This window comes from Dermacentor andersoni, unplaced genomic scaffold (genome assembly GCF_023375885.2).
Source record: "Dermacentor andersoni unplaced genomic scaffold, qqDerAnde1_hic_scaffold ctg00000041.1, whole genome shotgun sequence".
Taxonomy (NCBI): domain Eukaryota; kingdom Metazoa; phylum Arthropoda; class Arachnida; order Ixodida; family Ixodidae; genus Dermacentor; species Dermacentor andersoni.
This window is the reverse complement of record NW_027314754.1, coordinates 164588-184906: the sequence shown is the minus strand read 5'-3', so window position 1 is coordinate 184906 and position 20319 is coordinate 164588. Positions and strand designations below refer to the sequence as shown.

Genomic DNA, 20319 nt, shown 5'->3' with positions numbered 1-20319 from the left:
AAGCTCAAATTGTATGTATGCAACGCTGCCTCATCAAACGCAGTTACACTCACAGTGAATTACATGATTGACAAACCAATTTCCTCAAATGAGTTGTGGTAAAAAACATCAGCCTATAGCCCATTAGAACCTCGATGCGCTGCTGTTCCCTCACTTCTCTGAAAATCTGAATATCGACCCACATTGTGAGGCCCCTGCATATGCACACATGCTGAAACTAACCTAAATGATTGATAACGAATTTGACCAATTAGGTACCACAGAAAAAACGAAAGGTATAGCCTGTTCGAATTTCAACGCGCCGCCGTTCACTCAAATATCTGAAAAGCTCCAATTGGATGCATGCTACACTGCCTCAGCAAACGCAGTTACAGTCACAGTGAATTACATGATTGAAAAACGAATTTGCTCAAATGAGTCGTGGTAAAAATCATCACCATATAGCCCATTAGAACCTCGACCCGCTCCTGTTCCCTCACTTCACAGAAAACCTGAATATCGACACATATATTAAGGCCCTTTCATATGCACATATACTGAAACTAGCCTAAACAATTTTTTAACGAATTTGGAAAAATTTGTTACCGCGGAAAAAAAAGTAAGGCTATATATAGCCTTAGTAAGATCTTGATGAGGGCTAGTTGGTTCATCCTTAGCACTGAGGTGAAACAGCGCGAAAAAGACGAGGACACAAGGAAACAAATACCACAGAAAAGCGCTGACTGCCAACTGCAAGCTTATTTGAAATTCACCGGACATTTATACCTTTTTTCAGCATAGGCATGCGCACATCAGTCGTAAAAACATCTGCAAATGAAGAACATTTTAATCTTTCTTGAAAAAATGTGATTTCTTTTTCGACAAGGAAAGAGAGGGAGTGCTTATACATTTATCTCCTTCCTTTCTTATACGAAAGGCCTCTACTATTTCCCTTACCTTCTTACCCTTTCCTTTGCCTATGAATTTTATCTTTTCAAATATGGGGGTGCATTGACACTTGTTACAGTGTCCAGCTAAATGACTCCCATAACCATTCTTTAGGTTAGTGCTGTGCTGACGAGCTCTTTCATTGAAGCACTGTCCCGTTTGACCTATATAAGATTTTCCACAGCTGAGCGGTATTTGATAGATGACGTTGCACCTGCACACAGTGAAACGAGTTTTATGATTTGTGGTGCACAGGTACCTTTCGCGCTTGTTCGTGCGATTACATACCGAGGACAACTTACACGGTACACTGAAAACCAAATTAATATTGTGTCTATTGGAAAACTTCAGATTGTGTGACAACTTGTGTGGGTATGGCACCACGTGCGCTTGTCTTTTGTCTTTGTTTTCTTTTTGGGAAGCATCAGAACTTCTTTTCTCTTTCTGCAATATGGCTTCGCATACTGAAGCGATCACAGAACCTGGAAAGCCTGCGTTCTGTAGTCGAGATATCTGATTTTAAAAACTTTGATTGCACTCATGCTCACATGACTTACTAAGTGCTGCCTTAATGCACGTTGTTGCTATTCCTCTCTTAATCAATTTAGAGTGTGCGCTGTCGTAACGCAACAAGGTTTTTTTAGATCTGGGATGATATCCCCAGCATACGCGCTCGTCCAAAGAAAAACAGAGGTTAATATCTAGAAACTGAATACGGTTGTTAATTGGCAATCCATACGTGAACTTAAGTCCTCCCGATGAGTTGATGAACAAGTTTAAAATTTCTTCGACCGCGTCATGAAAATGCATACAAGTATCTTTCTTCATAACAATTAAGTAGTCGTAAACATATCTAAACACTCGCGTTACAGGCATTCCACCAACTCAGCAGAAATTACATAGTCAATTGAGGATAAAAAAAATGTCACATAATATGGGGGCGATGGCTGATCCTATACAGATGCCAGTGCATTGGATGTAGAATTGGCCATCATAATTAACAGCAGTTGAGTGAAGATAAAAGTCTAGAACCGCTAAAAAGTTGTCGCTGTTGACACATACAGAATTCTGAAAATTAACTTCTCCGAAATCTTCTATCCTATCGCGCACAGCGCACATCAAACCATCTCGCGGCACAGAATAATATAAGTCCTCTACATCTCTACGGCAGCTACATCTAAGTCCATATAAGTACATGTAAGTACATATAAGTCCTCTACACCTCTACGCCAGCTTGTGAACAAAGCAGAGATGTTTGCTTCACTTGCAAGACACACAAGCCTGAATACCCTTTCAGGGTTACTGTGTCCGAGAAGACCTCATCGCAATGTCATGTAGGAAAAGTTCTGCAAGGCCATCTCCATATGTTGCGGATAAATGACCCTTTCCTGGTAAGAAGCTCGGAAGAAGTTATCTTGGCCATAAATGAAGACCAGGGAACCGTACTAACCGCATTTTCAGTAGATGTAGAGGACTTATATTATTCTAGGCAGCGAGATGGTTTGATGTGCAATGTGTGCGATAGGATAGAAGATTTCGGAGAAGTTAATTTTCAGAATTCTGTATGTGTCAACAGCGATAACTTTTTAGGGCTTTTAGACTTTTATCTTCACTCTACTGCTGTTAATTATGATAGCCAATTCTACATCCAACGCACTGGCATCTGTAAAGGATCAGCCATCGCCCCCATTTTATGTGACATTTCTTTATCCTCAGTTAATGTGATTGCTGCTAAGTTGGTGGACATGCCTATAATGCGAGTGTTTAGGTATGTTGACGACTACTTAATTGTTATGAAGAAAGATACTTGTATGCATTTTCATGACGCGGTCGAAGAAATTTTAAACTTGTTCATCAACTCATCGGGAGGACTAAAGTTCACGTATGAATTGCCAATTAACAACCGTATTCAGTTTCTAGATATTAACCTCTGTTTTTCTTTGGCCGAGCACGTATGCTGGGGATATCATCCCAGATCTAAGAAAACCTTGTTGCGTTACGACAGCGCACACTCTAAATTGATTAAGAGAGGAATAGCAACAACGTGCATTAAGGCAGCACTTAGTAAGTCATGTGAGCATGATGAGTGCAATCAAAGTTTTTTAAGTCAGATATCGCGACTACAGAACTTCACTTCACTTCACTTTATTACCTTAAAGGCCCCCGGGGTTGGGGGTGTTACATAAGGGGTGGGTTACATGTATAAATCATAATAAACAAAGAAAACACGTAACGAACATAAATTATTCGCTGTTAAATATAGTAGTTATACAATTCAGAAATTTGGATGTACAGATGATTGCGGCGATGGCTTTCCAAGTTCTGTGATCACTTCAGTATACGAAGTCATATTGCAGAATAAGAAAAGAAGTTCTGATGCTTCCCAAAAAGAAAACAAAGACAAAAGACAAGCGCACGTGGTGCCATACCCACACAAGTTGTCACACAATCTGAAGAAGGTTTCCAATAGACACAATATTAATTTGGTTTTCAGTGCCCCGTGTAAGTTGTCCTCGATATGTAATCGCATGAACAAGTGCGAAAGGCACCTGTGCACCACAAATCATAAAACTCGTTTCACTGAGTGCAGGCGCAACGTCATTTATCAAATACCGCTGAGCTGTGGAAAATCTTATATAGGTCAAACGGGACAGTGCTTCAATGAAACAGCTCGTCAGCACAGCACTAACCTAAAGAATGGCTATGGGAGTCATTTAGCTGGACACTGTAACAAGTGCCAATGCACCCCCATATTTGAAAAGACAAAATTCATAGGCAAAGGAAAGGGTAAGAAGGGAAATAGTAGAGGCCTTTCATATAAGAAAAGAAGGAGATAAATGTATAAGCACTCCCTCTCTTTCCTTGTCGGAGAAAGAAATCACATTTTTGGAAGAAAGATTAAAATGTTGTTCATTTGCAAATGTTTTTACGACTGATGTGCGCATGCCTATGCTGAAAAAAGGTATAAATGTCCGGTGAATTTCAAGTAAACTTCCAGTTGGCAGTCAGCGCTTGTCTGTGGTATTTGTTTCCTTGTGTCCTCGTCTTTTTCGCGCTGTTTCACCTCAGTTCTAAGGCTATAGCCTGTTCCAATCGCAACGCACTGCTGTTCACACAAATCTCTGAAAAGCTAAAATTGTCTGCATGCAATACTGCCTCAGCAAACACAATTACACTCTCGGTAACTTACATGATTGAAAAACCAGCTTGTCCAAATGAGTTGTGGGAAAAATATCTCAGCCTAAAGCCCATTAGAACTTCGACGCGAGCTCGTTCCCTCACTTCTATGAAAACCTGAATATCGACGCCTACATTAAGCCCCTTGCATATTCATATATATATATATATATATATATATATATATATATATATATATAAACGCTCACATAACCGATTGATAAACAAATTTGGACAAATTAGTTACCACGGAAAAAAATTCAAGGCTGTAGCCGGTTCTAATCTCAATGCATTGGTGTTCCCACAAATTTCTGAAAAGCTCAAATTGTATCTATACAACGCTGCCTCAGCAAATGTAACTACACTCACGGTAACTTAAGTGCTTGAAAAACCAATTTGTCCAATGAGCTGTGGTAACAAACATCAGCCTATCGCCCATTAGAACCTCGACGCCCTCCCTTTCCTTCACTTCTCTGAAAAGCTGAATTACGACGCATACATTATGGCCCCTGCAAATGAACATATGCTGACACTAACTTAAACGATTTATTACCGAATTTGGACAAATTGGTTACCGCCGAAAAAAACGCCGAATTCCTACGCATACATTAAGCCCCTTGCATATGCACATATACTGAAACTAACATAAACGATTGATAAACGAATTTGTACAAATTATTTGCCGCTTAATAAAACGCAAGGCCTGTTCGAATCTCAACACATTGCTATTCACACAAGTCTTTGAAAAGCTCGAAGTGTATCCTTACAACCCTGCCACAGCAATAAGAATTACACTCTTGGTAACTTATATGATTGAAAAACCAATTTGTCCAAATGAGTTGTTGTGGTGAAAAACATCAGCCCATTAGAACCTCGACGCCCTCCCTTTCCTTCACTTCTCTGAAAAGCAGAATTGCGACGCATACATTATGGCCCCTGCAAATGAACATATGCTGACAATTACTTAAACGAATTATTAACGAATTCGGACAAATAAGCTACCGCTGAAAAAAAAACGCTGAATTTCTACGCACACATTAAACCCCTTATATATGCACATATACTAAAGCTAACATAAACGATTGATAAACGAATCTGCACAAATTAGTTACCGCTGAAAAAAAACGCTAGGCTATAGCCTGTTTGATCTCATCGCATTGCTCTTCACACAAATCTCTGAAAAGCTCAGAATGGATGCATACAGCAGTGCTTAGCAAACGAAATTACACTCACGGTACCTTGCACGATTGAAAAAAACCACTTTTGCGCAAGTGAGTTGTTGTGTAAAAAATCATCAGCCTATAGCCCATTAGAACATCGACGCCCTCCCTTTCCTTCACTTCTCTGAAAAGCTGAATTACGACGCATACATTATGGCCCCTGCAAATGAACATGTGCTGACACTAACTTAAACGATTTATTACCGAATTTGGACAAATTGGTTACCGCCGAAAAAAACGCCGAATTCCTACGCATACATTAAGCCCCTTGCATATGCACATATACTGAAACTAACATAAACGATTGATAAACGAATTTGTACAAATTATTTGCCGCTTAAAATAAACGCAAGGCCTGTTCGAATCTCAACACATTGCTATTCACACAAGTCTTTGAAAAGCTCGAAGTGTATCCTTACAACCCTGCCACAGCAAACAGAATTACACTCTCGGTAACTTATAGGATTGAAAAACCAATTTGTCCAAATGAGTTGTTGTGGTGAAACACATCAGCCCACTAGGACCTCGACGTCTCCCTTACCCCTACTTTTCTGAAAAGCTGAATTGCGACGCATACATTATGGCGCCTGCAAATCACATATACTGACACTAACCTAAACGATTTATTAACGAATTTGGAAAAATTAGTTACCGCGGAATAAAACGCAAGGCTATAGCCTGTTCCACTCGCAACGCACTGCTGTTCACACATATCTCTGAAAAGCTCAAACTGTATGCATACAACACTGCCTCAGCGAACGCAATTACACTCTCGGTAACTTACGTAATTGAAAAACCAGTTTGCGCAAATGAGTTGTGGTAAAAAACATCAGCCTATATAGCCCATTAGAACCTCTACTCGCTCCTGTTCTCTCACTTCTATGAAAACCTGAATCTGGACGCATACATTAACCCCTTGCATATGCACACACAATAAAACTAACTAAAACGAATGATACGCGAATTTGGACAAATTAGTTACTGCGGAAAGAAACGCACGGCTATAGGCTGTTCGCATCTCAACGCATAGCTATTCAAAAAAATCTATGAAAAGCTCAAAGTATATCCATACAACACTGTCTCAGCAAACGCAGTTACATTCACGGTAACTTACATGATTGAAAAACCAGTTTGCCCAATTGAGTGGTGGTAAAAAACATCAGCCTATAGCCCATTAGAACCTCGACTCGCTCCTTTTCCGTCACTTCTATGAGAACCTGAACATCGACGCATGCATTATCATCATCATCATCATCATCAGCCTAGTTACGCCCACTGCAGGGCAAAGGCCTCTCCCATACTTCTCCAACTACCCCGGTCATGTACTAATTGTGGCCATGTTGTCCCTGCAAACGTCTTAATGTCATCTGCCCACCTAACTCTCTGCCGCCCCCTGCTACGCTTTCCTTCTCTTGGAATCCAGTCCGTAGCTCTTAGTGACCATCGGTTATCTTCCCTCCTCATTACATGTCCGGCCCATGCCCATTTCTTTTTCTTGATTTCAACTAAGATGTCGTTTACCCGCGTTTGTTGCCTCACCCAATCTGCTCTTTTCTTATCCCTTAACATTACACCCATCATTCTTCTTTCCATAGCTCGTTGCATCGTTCTCAATTTCAGCAGAACCCTTTTCGTAAGCCTCCAGGTTTCTGCCCCATATGTGAGTACTGGTAACACACAGCTGTTGTACACTTTCCTTTTGAGGGATAGTGGCAACCTACTGTTCATGATTTGAGAATGCCTGCCAAACGCACCCCAACCCATTCTTATTCTTCTGGTTATTTCAGTCTCATGATCCGGATCCGTGGTCACTACCTGCCCTAAGTAGATGTATTCCCTTACCACTTCCAGTGTTTCGCTACCTATCGTAAACTGCTGTTCTCTTCCGAGACTGTTAAACAGTACTTTAGTTTTCTGCAGATTAATTTTCAGACCCACCCTTCTGCTTTGCCTCTCCAGGTCAGTGAGCATGCATTGCAATTGGTCTCCTGAGTTACTAAGCAAGGCAATATCATCAGCGAATCGCAAGTTGCTAAGGTATTCTCCATCAACTTTTATCCCCAATTCTTCCCACTCCAGGCCTCTGAATACCTCCTGTAAACATGCTGTGAATAGCATTGGAGATATCGTATCTCCCTGTCTGACGCCTTTCTTTATAGGGATTTTGTTGCTTTCTTTGTGGAGGACTACGGTGGCTGTGGAGCCGCTATAGATATCTTCCAGTATTTTTACATATGGCTCATCTACACCCTGATTCCGTAATGCCTCCATGACTGCTGAGGTTTCGACTGAATCAAACGCTTTCTCGTAATCAATGAAAGCTATATATAAGGGTTGGTTATATTCTGCACATTTCTCTATCACTTGATTGATAGTGTGAATATGGTCTATTGTTAAGTAGCCTTTACGGAATCCTGCCTGGTCCTTTGGTTGACAGAAGTCTAAGGTGTTCCTGATTCTATTTGCGATTACCTTAGTAAATACTTTGTAGGCAACGGACAGTAAGCTGATCGGTCTATAATTTTTCAAGTCTTTGGCGTCCCCTTTCTTATGGATTAGGATTATGTTAGCGTTCTTCCAAGATTCCGGTACGCTCGAGGTTATGAGGCATTGCGTATACAGGGTGGCCAGTTTCTCTAGAACAATCTGACCACCATCCTTCAACAAATCTGCTGTTACCTGATCCTCCCCGGCTGCCTTCCCCCTTTGCATAGCTCCTAAGGCTTTCTTTACTTCTTCTGGCGTTACCTGTGGGATTTCGAATTCCTCTAGGCTATTCTCTCTTCCACTATCGTCGTGGGTGCCACTGGTACTGTATAAATCTCTATAGAACTCCTCAGCCACTTGAACTATCTCGTTCATATTAGTAACGATATTGCCGGCTTTGTCTCTTAACGCACACATCTGATTCTTGCCTATTCCTAGTTTCTTCTTCACTGTTTTTAGGCTGCCTCCGTTCCTGAGAGCCTGTTCAATTCTATCCATATTATAGTTCCTGATGTCCGCTGTCTTACGCTTGTTGATTAACTTAGAAAGTTCTGCCAGTTCTATTCTAGCTGTAGGATTAGAGGCTTTCATACATTGGCGTTTCTTGATCAGATCTTTCGTCTCCTGCGATAGCTTACTGGTTTCCTGTCTAACGGCGTTACCACCGACTTCTATTGCGCACTCCTTAATGATGCCCATGAGATTGTCGTTCATTGCTTCAACACTAAGGTCCTCTTCCTGAGTTAAAGCCGCATACCTGTTCTGTAGTTTGATCCGGAATTCCTCTAGTTTCCCTCTTACCGCTAACTCATTGATTGGCTTCTTGTGTACCAGTTTCTTTCGTTCCCTCCTCAAGTCTAGGCTAATTCGAGTTCTTACCATCCTGTGGTCACTGCAGCGTACCTTGCCGAGCACGTCTACATCTTGAATGATGCCAGGGTTCGCGCAGAGTATGAAGTCGATTTCATTTCTAGTCTCACCATTCGGGCTCCTCCACGTCCACTTTCGGCTTACCCGCTTGCGGAAAAAGGTATTCATTATACGCATATTATTCTGTTCTGCAAACTCTACTAATAATTCTCCTCTGCTATTCCTAGAGCCTATGCCATATTCCCCCACTGACTTGTCTCCAGCCTGCTTCTTGCCTACCCTGGCATTGAAGTCGCCCATCAGTATAGTGTATTTTGTTTTGACTTTACCCATCGCCGATTCTACGTCTTCATAAAAGCTTTCGACTTCCTGGTCATCATGACTAGATGTAGGAGCGTAGACCTGTACAACCTTCATTTTGTACCTCTTAAGTTTCACAACAAGACATGCCACCCTCTCGTTAATGCTATAGAATTCCTGTATGTTACCAGCTATTTCCTTATTAATCAGGAATCCGACTCCTAGTTCTCGTCTCTCCGCTAAGCCCCGGTAACACAGTACATGCCCGCTTTTTAGCACTGTATATGCTTCTTTTGTCCTCCTAACCTCACTGAGCCCTATTATATCCCATTTACTACCCTCTAATTCCTCCAATAACACTGCTAGACTCGCCTCACTAGATAGCGTTCTAACGTTAAACGTTGCCAGGTTCAGATTCCAATGGCGGCCTGTCCGGAGCCAGGTATTCTTAGCACCCTCTGCAGCGTCACAGATCTGACCGCCGCCGTGGTCAGTTGCTTCGCGGCTGCTGGGGACTGAGGGCCGGGGTTCGATTGTTGTATTCATATAGGAGGTTGTGGCCAAGTACTGCACCAGGGTGGCCAATCCTGCTCTGGTGAGAGAGTGCGTTACCGGTTCTGGTCACCGGGATCAGGCCGCACTCCAGGCCTGTTTGTGCAATTTTCTCAACACACGGTTTTTTTTTTTTTGTATTTTCCGGTGGAGAATAGCGCGGCACCGGGATTTGAATCACGGTCCTCTTGCACTGGAGACGGATACTCTACCGTCCCCGTAGGGGTTAAATTAAAAATTAATTTATGGGGTTTTACGTGACAAAACCACTTTCTGATTATGCACGCCGTAGTGGAGGACTCCGAAAATTTCGACCACCTGGGGTTCTTTAACGTGCACCTAATTCTAAGTACACGGGTGTTTTCGCATTTCGCCCCCATCGAAATGCGGCCGCCGTGGGCGGGGTCCGATCCCGCGACCTCGTGCTCAGCAGTCTAACACCATAACCACTGAGCAACCACGGCGGGTCCCGCAGGAGTTGTACGCCTCATTTAACCTACAGTGGTGCCCTACTTGGTCAGTCAAGGTGGACCAATCTGAGCTCGGTTATACCGCATGGATGGCACTCGGCTAGAGAACCTGGTATTTATGACCTGCACATGTGAGTGTGAGGCCATACATATTTGAAGATATATATCTTTCTTTCTTTTTTTTTTTTAGGAGGGTTCCCGTACAGTGATAAAATAAAGGAAAAGACATTAAAAGAAAGAAAAAAAAGAAAGAAAAAGGGGCGGAAAAAAAAAGGAATGCATTAAGCCCCCTGCAAATGAACATATGCTGATACTAACTTTCACGTTTGATAAACGCATTTGCACAAATGAGTTATCGCGTGAAAAAACATCTGTCTACAGGCTGTTCGAATCTCAACGCAATCCTGTTCACTGAAATCGCGTTATTAAATCCAAAAGTATTCGAGTTTGCTTGTGTGAAATCGTTTGATATGCATTTATGTTGGCAGTGTGAAAGGCTATGAAAAGATCACGACGCAACACGTCACGTCTCCGACGCGCTCACCTGGCTGGCTTGACTTTTGCTGTCCGACCCAGTGCTGCCTCCCAGGTTTGACGTCACGATGACGCACGCAGGGCCGGCATCGTCTTTGCTCCCGCACGTGCATGCAGGGTACGAACATGTTGATCTCGTGCCATTCGTTCCGTGTGAAAAAAAAAAAGAATGCTCACGTACGTGAAAAGCGCGAAGATGGCGTGAAGAAAAAAGGTCATTCAAGAGCGGCACATACCAGCTATTAGTGACACATGTTGGTCTGAAGGTTGGTAGCGAACCCTGTTCCATCGGCACAGCCGCCTGATGCTCTACACGTTAGGCCTTGGACACAGTAAAATATGCAAGATTGCCATTGATTTGATGACTGTTTCTTGGTTGAGGCCGTGTCGGGCTGGTTCGCCACTTGCAGCACAGAGGACAACACTCCTAGGTACTGGACTCCCATCTCTGTAACGAAAGGATTCGCATTACGTTATGGTTAGGGCGCGTAAGCTTATGCGGTCCCCTTTGTTGCACGTTCTCAATGGAACGACAGGAGGACATAGATTTACAGACCGGTCGGCGAACATCTGTGCTGGTACACATTTTTAGTGACGCTGGACCTGCGAGAACAGAAACACGCCGGAGTAGACATGCACCTCGCGTACATTAGGTTTCACTCTTCTCGTGCGTGCTTCGATTTTCACGTTCAACGACGTTATCATAGTTTACATAAGACACGGCCAAGCGGGTGTTTAAGTGCTGAAGCGCTTGGCCGACGTGCGTGCGTGCGTGTTAGCCGCCTGTTAAATTCTTTGCTCGAAATACAACCGTTCAGTTGATTTCAGTTTGCAGTTAAAAGTGTTACAGAAGCCTTTGTAACGGGCAAGTAAGTTCATGTTAAACGGTTCCCGTTTAGCTTTCCCGTTTGGGCTCGTTTGGGCAATGCTCATGATAACTGCTGTAAGATTCATGGATTATGATAATCAGTTTTTTTTTTTTATATTTCTTTTTGGAGGTGAACTTTCGTAAGTACGATATAATTAGCGGGAAAAAATGTGGAAAAGCTCTCTGTGGGTACTTTAGTGATCTAATTTCAGACAAGTTTGTATTATCAACAGCAGTTATTAAGCCGTTTCTTTTTTTTTAGAACACCTTTGGTATATGAAGGTGGGTAAGGTAGTACATTAGAATGGAAGCGTGAGAGCAGAGGGTAATAATTACTGATGTCGACGTGCAAAACTTTCGCCTCTGGTGAATGAAGCAGGTAAGAAAAAGCATGATCAATAAGTGTGCCGTGCCATCAGAGACTTCGCGTGCGGGAACGTCAATTAATCATATCCGTAGCTACGGGAAAAACTTGTACAGTTAATACAGATGGATAATGCTTCATCGAGTAAATTAGTATTTATAACACCCATTATAACAACATCTTTATTTCCTAGTGATACAGTATGTAATATATGACCAAGATTGGTACAGAATTCGTAGACTGACCATGACGGAGAACTGTAAATGCAGCCAAATATAAATTCTTGCTGTTCTGAGCAAGAAAGCAGTTACTCAATTGAATCCAAGCAGATTCGCAATTAGTAACGCTTAAGGATAGGTCATGTATTCTTCGATAAGCAATATTGGAAGAAACATATATGGCTGCACCACCATGACTGCTCGTTAATCTATTGCAGTATTCCGACTTATAGTTCGCGAAGCAACACATTTTTGTCGTCGTCAGATGACCAAGTTTCAGTAATGGCAATAAGTGAAAACGAGCTAAAAATTAATTTATGGGGCTTTACGTGCCGAAACCACGATCTGAATATGAGGCACGCCGTAGTGGGGGACTCCGGAAATTTGTAGCACCTGGGGTTCTTTAACGTGCACCTAAATATAAGTACACGGGTGTTTTCGCATTTGGATCCCATCGAAATGCGGCCGCCGTGGTCGGGATCCAAACCCACGACCTCGTGCTTAGCAGCTCACTAAAAGCACCACGACGGGTAGAAAACTAACTAGTTAGCGAAGCGAGGAAACTACCGATTACCGCATTGTGCTTACGAAGTCTCCTGGCGTCAAATTGAATGATGGAATGAAATCCGCTTAGTAGGGTTTAATCATGTTTCAGTAAAGAAGCCATAATTGTTACGTCAACTGTATAAACAATGAGCTCTAGTCCATTTTAGTTAGGTAAGATTCATCTCAAATGCGCAGAACATTGATATTAGTAGTCTTTCTAGCATTAATTCGGCGGTTGTCCGTCCAAAAAAACATCCAGTTTCTTGCTTTCTTTCTACAAAGTTGGAGCTTTGGAAAAGGGAGCCTTCTTAGACGAGGTCAGATGCTCATTTACGAAAACGGGAGCGTTGAAAGAGCCAGACAGTCCAACGTCGCTAAGACAGAGTTTGTGCAGCATCAGCACAAGACAAGCGCTTTGTCCAACTTTCTTCCTAAGTCTCCATTTTGGGAGCGCTTTTCCATTTTCCATTAGTTCTAGAACACAATCGAGCAATGGTATTGTTGTTGTCGTTAGATCTGGTGCGCACGTAATGAACAATGTCCAGATCGCTAGCCGACACGGGACAGGTAATTCTTTCCACTGCCGTTTTCATTAAGGCAACACAGTCATCTCCTTGTGAGCAGGGAACGCCCTTGATCCCGACATTGCCAAGGGGGGGGGGGGGGGGGGGGGGGTACTGTACAAGCTCCTCAACCTTGCGAGTCAATGACTGGTTCTGAGATTTCAATCGTTTGTTCTCAACGATTAGCGTGCCATACTGGCTGCGTAGTTCTTATACAAGTCCATTCAAGTGCTCAGCCCTTGTATTCAAGGAATGAACTTTCCTTTTTTTCAGCTCAACAACATCGATGCCAGAGTCCTTTCTCAGCAAGATCTTACCAACGACTAGTTCATGCGTGCTTTCAGCCATGTTGTTAGTCTTTTCTTCCAGCCCCTCAATTTCTTTCGACAGTTCTGCATTCGTCGGCTCAGTATGAGCATTAAACGCAGACTCAGGTATTAAAAAAAGGAGAAACGGTTGATGGCAGCAGTAGCAGCAGCAGCAGTGGCTGAAAAAGAGAAAAAAATATGTCAACGCAGGAATACCTGCGCAAACAGAGAATTCAGGCTTAGATGTGGGTCATGCAGTGCCGCTGCTGCCAGTGAAGACCAGTCGTCGATGTCGACTTGTTTATAGGGCGCGGCGCGATAGCAGCGATCTCCAGTGGTGATTTTGCCGATGCCAGCAGCAGACCCCCATTTGGCCACGCAGTCGCAGATTCAACCTGTGTAGATGATTCAGCGCCGTCCAGGGAAGCAAAGCGGTGGGACAGCGCCTCGAAGACGATCGACGAACAAACAGCGGCCGACAACGACAGCTTCGCAAACGAAAAATTCAGGCTTAGATGTGGGTCATGCAATGGCACTGCCGCCTTTATTCCTTTATTTTGGTACTGCCTGCACATGTGTATTATATTACCATCGACTCCAAGCCATAAAGTTTTCACAGCGTTAATATGGCAATACTGTCAAAACAGTGAGTAACAGAATACAATGTTGCTTGAAGTCATGATAATAGTAGTGCATCTTCTAATCTGCTCAAATTTCCCATTTTGTTAACTCAAGAGGTGAAAGGCACACAAGGCTTGCTGTTTTAGTCCTACGATAAGTTCTACGTATTCGGCTGTCCGATTCTAGGGACTTCTATTGCTTGGGTTCACTCACTGTTAGACCAAACGTCGATGAATAAAGCAGGATAACGTATTTGTCAAGTAGCAAAGTGAACAGCAGTGAATAAACGCATGCGCTGACTATCAGTTGATGATTTTGCTCAATGATGATCTTGCTGCTAGTCGCTCGGTGGCTTGGAGTCAAATTTTGTTTCCTGCATCTTCACGCTATTTTAAGACGTGCAATGTACCAGCTGGGGCCCCAATGAACACTCCAATATTACTAATACGTGAGAACTATGCAGATCCGAGGCGCATATTGGAATTTCTGTCAAGCGAAGCTTCAGTGAAGCAGGTAAATAAATGCTATACAAGTTATGGCGATGCATACAATTTCGTTTATTTTCGTCCTGTGCTGCGTGTAAAACTTGCATTGTACATGCTTATTTACCAAGAAGGTCGCAAATTTATTCTCATGCAATTTTTTATACACTACACCATTCATAAAATATGATCAAATTCCAACACCAAATAATGCGGCTACGCAGTGTCAAACATCTACGCAACGATGTCACGAGGGCAAAGGTGAGATGATGCTTCTCGGGGAAAGAAACGGGGTGTATGCACGGAGAGGTGTGACACATGTCAAGATACATTAAGGCTTCTGTACCACTTGTGTTCAGTGGCACATAGCCATTCACAAGAATTGGCCAAGAAATGGCCCACACCCACTGGCACGTACCTAATGTGTTGTAATAAAATAAAGTACAATAAGTACTTTATTACAATGTGCTAATACATTAGGACGTTTGTGTGCTTATGAGATACGTATGTGCGGGTATCATACGTTATGATTTTATGTAGGGACGTTTTTGTATTGCGCCAAACAGAGGTCCACGCACTGGCTATACTTCGCCGTCAGGCTTATAGGGGTTATATAAACCCGTTTGCTGGTACTAGCACATGACCCACACATAACCTTCGCATGTAACCTTCGCATAACCTTCTCGTCTATCCGTCACAGCGCCGGCCGACCAGGCAGCAGCAGTAGCAGCAGCCACGTCACACAGGGAGGGGGTAGGATAAAAACTTCGTTTTAAAATGTGCATATGTCCAAACAATTACGCAACCTGTCGCATCTGTATATCTTGCCTGTCTGCCTTGAGTCTGCCTTGATGAGGTGCCTTACGCCACGGTTACGCTATCCTCCACTGTGTGGGCCTGCCTCTAACTACAGTTCTTCGCCATAGTGGCAGATAATGCATCCTCCTAGTAAGGCGAACTATCGTGTATGCGGGTGCGTGTGCATGTGTGCGTACCCATGTGATTATGTGCGTGATTGCGTGTGAGATCGAGAGACGATGAAGAGACAATGGTACCACAATGACCACACAAGTCGAGGATAAAAACGACTTGACAAAAATGGGGAGGACGCGATGGTGACAGTGATAGCACAAACCCAGCGATTTTGTCACAAGGACGACCGCGGCAAGATGAGCCGGCCGCAACGGTGATGACAAGTACGAAGCTTGACTATGACGTCAACCTGGCAGCCATGATATGTACAATACTACAGAGAGGTGACGAAGACACCGCAATAGCAAGGACAATGAAATACAGCAACGACGACGACACGACCATGCTGTGCACGACAACCACAATACCACAAAAAAAAAAAAAAAACATGCAGTGAATTGTTGTGAAGCTTGCGGAAAATTCTACGTCTCCTTGCAGACATTTACCGCCCAATCTACTCCTGCAGAACACATAGGGCTTAGCTAAGGCTAAATAAAATAGCAGCAATAGGCGTTTCCCAAGGATAAAATTGGCCTAGTGCTCCGCGCATCCTTACACGATGCTTCATTGCACTGTGGTTGCCAAACTACCACAAACGCGTTCACAGTTTACTAATTCCAGTACGGATGCAGAAGACAAACTCCAAACGACAAAGTAACTCCACTTTAAATGCAAAATGTGTAGCATTTCTGATCGCGCAGGACACAAACCAGTAAGTTTCGCGCCACATTTGAATTATGCGCCCTGGTGATGCCCCCGATGACGTCACGACCGTGTTCGCCAATCATACCCCGTCAATCTCTACGCACCATTTTCCACGACCACTGCTACTCGTTTTACTTAAAGCTACTTGCGACGTCTTATTAATATTATGAGCAGCTATTTTTGTATTCAGGATAGAATAGCTATAACAATTGCTCTAAGTTCACTTCTTCTAAAAGTGCCTCAGCTTCCCTTCAAATAGGAACTCGGTGAATAGTATACTTCTCCCTGCCTGCGTCCCGATGAGTCGGTCACGTGGTCTTCGGATACACGCTGAAGGGTTATATGGGCAAAACTCATGCTGCGCGCTCGTTAGCATGCACTGACAGCCTGGCGTATTGCGGGTGTTGTTCCTTTCTTTCTGGATCTTGTGCGCGTCCGCAAAGCCGGATCGTGATGACGGCGAGTTGTGCGGTTTGATGCATAAAGCGCAAGAAATAAATAAGAGTCACCAGCCCTTTAACTTTGTGGAGAAGGGCGAGCAGCGAAGCTGTGGTGTCTTTTGCATCAATCGACGCATATATTATCATTATCCTTATCATTATCATCATCATCGTCGTCATCATCATCGTCATCATTATTATCATTATCATTATTATTATTATTATCATTATTATTATTATTATTATTATTATTATTATTATTATTATTATTATTGGACACAGACAAGGACCTGGACACAGACATGGAATACGGCTTTTAACTATGAAGTGATTTAATCTCATTTTATGAAATAGCGACATGTGCAAGCGCCGCTGCATGGCAGAAGGGAATTCCAGAATATTTACAACTTCACTGTGAACTATGTAATCATGAAAAGTAGATAAAACTTGGCTTACTGTTAGGGTCGTCTTAGCGGTTATTTGTCATATAATTTGTTTCGCAATATTTTCGATGAAAACAAGAGCTACGGCCGTTTTCTGTAACCATACTACCTCCATAGACGGCCATGTATAGACAGCAGACGGGAATCCTGTAACATTTACAACTTCACTGTGAAGTACCTAATTAACACAAGTAAACGAAGCTCAGCGTAATGATAGAGTCGTTTTAGCAGCCAATTTGAGTAGGATTTTTTCCAAGGTACGTACGTTAAACTGATAGCTACAGATCATTCGCGACAAATTGGAGACGAAAATTATTTCGCGTCGACGCGACGTAATAGACGTACAAACATCGATTCCCGCCGCAGTGTTGCTCTAGGCAGCTTCACTGTAAAATGCAGTGTGATCGCCTTAGCTGACAAGGTGAACAACAGCTTGGCACCGCAGCGAACAAGCATTCGTACCTCCTGTCACATCGGTTGACGCCACACGGGCACTTACGATCGCGGCAGTCAAACATGGATAGAGTGCTGCTATGGTGGGCTTTTCCGATCGCGATTTTGCTCCATCCGGTTCCATTCCATCCTGATCGAGCTTCTTGATCGCGGTGTCAATCGTCTGCACCCTCAAAGCTCAGTGAGCTCAATCGCGCATGTCCGACCATGTCCATTCATGGCAAGGGAGCACGCCTTTAGCGAGATGTACGGTTTCATTCCACGACGTAAACACATGTCGCAGAATCGCACGTCGGCCTTCATTTCGTATCGTGTTTCGAGCCGCCTATAAAAAGAAAGGATCATGAAACCGCTTGCCGCTGAAAAACAGCTCCTGGCAGCGAACTCGGGTAATCGGAGAAATCCATCGCCCATATGCCATGGTAGCCATAACAGGAGGGAAATGTTTCACCCATCATGTATTTGCGCACGTCTCCCACTTCGCTTTGCGCACATCCCGTGACGTCACGCTTTTACGCAAGGGAGAATTCAATTTCGTTCTCTTGGAACACGGTGAAAACGAGCATCATCAAGCGCTTTCACCCTCGCACGAACAGCTTCCCTGTAATAGCATGACACGGAAAAGTGCTGTGCTTCTTTTGCGTGGCAAACTTCGCCGGCGACTTGGTCTGGCAGATAAGCTCGCATCTGGTCAACCAGTTGTAAAAAGATAACGTCACAAAGAATCGCTGTTGCATTCAGCTATTGACGGTCCCGAACTAAACGGACGTCGCACGGAAAGATCGGGCTTCACGGAAAGCCCGACTTCAATTCTGCGCTTTTTTTTTTTCGTTTCCCCGCCGCAAGCGTGAAGTGGAACTGATACCGCGCCAAAACGACGTCTTACAGACTCGAACACATCCCTACCTATCCTTTGTACCCGCCATTTTATGCGAAATCGTCAGATTCGCTTAAAAGAAGGACTTTAGGTTCACTTCGGCAGTTTTACATGCCCAAACCACGATATCGCTATGAGGTACGCCGTATAAAGGGACGGAGGACTGACGGATTAATTTTTATCAGTTGGATTTCTTTGACGGAATGATTCTTAGTCGCACTGAACCGTGGACAGCACCTCCAACTTCTTCGTTGTTGCAACATTGCTGAGCACAAACATAAACACCTGCTGGCAGGTTTACCAGTGTTCTTTAATAGCTAACAAACCTTACGAGGATTCAAAGTTCGCATTCACCAAAACTGTCCATTGTATTGGCCATCCCTTTCCTGTCGTTTGAACGTATTTGTTCAGTCGAAGGTCGGGATGCCAAAAGGACGCTTTGAACACTTCTGTGAGTTCCTCAGTGCCAGGACAACATTAAGGTTGCAACGCTATTTGAGATAGAAAGCTTGTAGCGGACTAATTACTTTCATACGTAGTACTAGCAGCGGCAAATTACGATACCCACAACCGAAGTGTAGAATGACCGGTATCAGGCGTCACGAGAGCGCCTGCTGCGGTCCCGATTACGGAAACGCACAGAAAAGGTTTGCCCTCGCTAAATCTCTACCAATATTTTTGCCACTGCTTCAGCAGAGAGGCTTGCGCGCGCGTTGTATACTGTTTGAGAGGCAACAAAGCAAGTAGCCAGTCAAACATACTATTTCATTCCCCCTGCTTTCGTTCAGAGCGTCTGACCGAACGTAGTGCGCTAACGACAGCGCGCTTTAGCTACAGACATATAAACACATAAGCCTTACACGGCAAGACCATATATTCCGCCAAAATTTGGCAATAAACGCACAACACGAAGCCTTCTCAGGGATCCTCCCAGAAACACTTAACGCGTTCCTTTTTCTCACCACCGTATGTACGCTTTAGGAAAGTAGCCTCTCACTGACTTCTGACAAAAATATTTTAAACGTTTTTGCAAGAAAAATTGCAGTTCGGCTCACCTCGCACGCAGCCGTGGCTTCTGCAGGCAGCTCTCGACACTGTTCTGTCGCGTCTCGGTCGGACTGCGCACGCTCGGCGGTTGCCCAGGCGACTGAGCCGAGTAGCACGCCGTATATGCGGCCTCATCTCTCAGACTTCGCGAGTAGCACGTTCGTGCTATCGCGCTCCCTTATCGCCCTCGACAGTATCATTTTCTTCGACGCGTTAGTACGCTCAAGATCGGTAATCACGCTGCGGAACGCACACTCGTGAACCCTTGCATTGCTCTCGCAAACACGCGTGGAATATCTGCTGGTTCCCATCGCCGGCACGCCGCGTATTCGTGTTGCGACAGTAAGATCTTTGCAAAAAAAATGATATACGTACACCCGTCATAAAAAGTATACGGACCACAGGACCATCGAAAAGAACCACAGTCTTGTTCCTGATTCGCACGCGGAAATTGAAATTGACGAGTGCTCAGCTTGCAATGACAATTTTCGACTGAAGCCTTCAATTTCAAGTTACATTAATTTCGGCAAACGGAGATCAGCTTAATCGCGGAATCCTTGGTCCTTCTATTTTTTGCTCAATGGACTGCATGTGCCACACCTTGCAGCATTACATGCTATTGGGAGTAAAACGAGCAGTGTACTCGAAGCTGGGAGTGCAATGTACAAATGTTCTATGGCAGGACGCAGGAATCATTTACCATTAATGAACATCCAATTGTATGCGATCACCTACTAGATAAAACGCATCAAGGGGTAATTCGCTGCCATCGTTTCGCCTGCAGCGCTTGAGAGAATGTGCAGGAACGGGTTCGAGACCCTTTCTGGCGTTGACAAATTTTAGTGGATCTCTACAGGTGCTTAATTTTCGTATTC

The 20319-nt window shown here is 43.7% G+C and overlaps 1 long non-coding RNA gene across 1 annotated transcript in view; it reads right to left on the bottom strand.

Annotated features, from left to right (window-relative positions):
- The window catches only part of LOC129381724 (uncharacterized), a 75817-nt gene extending 56249 nt beyond the window's left edge, over positions 1-19568 (bottom strand). Inside the window, exons 1-3 of the long non-coding RNA XR_011891344.1 lie at positions 19453-19568; positions 10774-10985; positions 10548-10671 (exon numbers count right to left, since the gene is read on the bottom strand). This is a non-coding gene — a long non-coding RNA (uncharacterized lncRNA). The remainder of the gene's footprint in view (positions 1-10547; positions 10672-10773; positions 10986-19452) is intronic.
- Positions 19569-20319: the final 751 nt, after the last annotated feature.